Genomic DNA, 2,449 nt, shown 5'->3' with positions numbered 1-2,449 from the left:
ACCTAAAATTTATTTGGTTAAAGATGAAGACACAAACACACACAGTAGCCTAGGCCTACATAGGGTCAGGATCATTAATATCACTGTCTTCCACTTCCACGTCTTTGTCCCACTGGAATGTCTCTAGGGTAATCACATGCATGCAGCTGTGATCACCTATGATAACAATGCCTTCTGCTGTAACACCTCCTGAAGGACCTACCTGAGGCTGTTTTACAGTTAACATTTTTTTTTAAATAAGTGGGAGTACACTCCAAAATAATGATAAAAACTGTAAGATAGTAAATACATAAACCATACCCAAAGAACACTGAAAATTAAATAATTAAATAAATAAAATATAAACCAGTAACATAGTCATTTATTACCATTACACCCGTATTGTGTACTATATTTTATATGATTGGCAGGCAACACAGTACGTGTGTTCACACCAACATCACCACAAACACGTGAGTAATGCGTTATGCTATGACATTATGAAGGCTAAGAGTCGCTAGGTGATAGGAATTTTTTAGCTCCATTATAATCTTATGGGACCACCGTCATATATTCAGTCAGCTGTTGACTGAAATCAGCTGTTGACTGAAACACTGTTACGTGGCACATGACTGTATGTATGTGTATACACATACATGCATGTATGTATGTATACACATACATGCATGTATATATGTATACACATACATGCATGTATATATGTATACACATACATACATGTATATATGTATACACATACATACATGTATATATGTATACACATACATACATGTATATATGTATACACATACATACACGTATATATAATAGTCATTTTGGGCTTTCTCAGTTTTTCAGTCCAAATTTGAAAAAATTTTTAACTTCAGCACATAGCTGTCCAAGAGAGGCTTGCTATGACAGTTTATTTTACCAGCATTATTCAACACTGCTCAGTTCCACGTCTCTGATGGATATAAGGACAGGTACCTGCCCTCAAGGAGCCATGAGTCTAGTAGGGAAGACAATGCAGAAACAGATAATCACCACACAAGGCAGGATAAGAGGGATTAGACATGCAGCTGGGAACCAAGTAGAGCTCCCTCTGGGATTGCAGGGATAGTGGCCCTTGGTTTGGGGCTGGATCAGAGAGGATTTGTCAATTGGGCAGGGCGGGAAAGGCAGAAGGAACACAGAGGCTTATTTGGGGAACTGCAAGTGGTTCTGCTGGAGAATTTTAATTTCAAAATTAAAGGAGAGAGGCCAAAAGGAACGAGTATTTGTTGAACACCCAATAATGATCACGATAGCCAACAAATGCTGCACTTACCATGTGTCAGGCACTGTTCTAAGTGCCTCCCACAGATTCATGCAACCACTCCTCACACAGATACCATGAGGCAACAACAATTATCACCCCTATTTACATGATGGAACTGGGGCGCCAGGAGGTTAAGTAATTTGCCCGAGGCTCACAGTCTGGCACCAGTGTCCATGCTCTTAACCAACATGCTAAACCACTATATGGCAGGCCTGTATATTCATATCTTGACTTTATTTTCCTGTCATAAGTACACATAGGAGCAGCAACTAAGCCAGATGTACAGCACACTTCAGCCATTCACTAGCTGTGTGGTCTTGGGAATATTATCTAACCTCTCTGTGCCTTAGTTTCGTCATCTGAAAACCAAGAATAGTATTGACACTGAGTTGTGAGAATTAAATGGGTTAATACACATGAAGTATATGGGCTCCTGTGTGGAGAATTAATTGGAGGGGCAAGAGAGAGGGCAAAGAGAATACTAGGAGGATATTGTATAACAGAAGTCCCAAGCCAGGAGTAATGGTGCTTTAAACAAGAAGACACTCAATTTGAAAATGGGGTAAATTGTACCTCATTCACAGGGCTTTAGTGAGACAAGAATAAAACAGTGTGTAAAATATGCTTAGAAGTGTCCATGGTAAATGCCTTTAATTTTAAAAATTATGGATAATATCAAATATACACAAAAGTAAAACAGTATAATATTCCCATCACCCATCTTCAACAATTTTCAACATATGGTCAATCTTGTTTCACCTATACCTCCATCTACTTTCTCTCTCCCATATTATCTGAGTACAAATTCCATCAATCTTATAATTCCATCTGTGAATATTTCAGTATATATCTCTGAAATGTATTAACTCTTTAAAAAATATAACCATAATGCCATTATCACACCTAAAAATAATTTTATATATAAAATATTTAGGATTCAAATATTCATTTGTCTCATAAATGCCACATTTTATTTTATTTTATTGTTTTTGAGATGGAGTCTCGCTGTGTCGCCCAGGCTGGAGTGCAGTGGCGCAATCTCAGCTCACTGCAAGCTCCGCCTCCCAGGTTCACGCCATACTCCTGCCTCAGCCTCCCGAGTAGCTGGGACTACAGGTGCCTGCCACCATGCCCAGCTAATTTTTTTTTTTT

This window comes from Mandrillus leucophaeus, unplaced genomic scaffold (assembly GCF_000951045.1).
Source record: "Mandrillus leucophaeus isolate KB7577 unplaced genomic scaffold, Mleu.le_1.0 Scaffold2, whole genome shotgun sequence".
Classification (NCBI taxonomy): Eukaryota; Metazoa; Chordata; class Mammalia; order Primates; family Cercopithecidae; genus Mandrillus; species Mandrillus leucophaeus.
Note: the sequence above shows the minus strand (reverse complement) of the source record.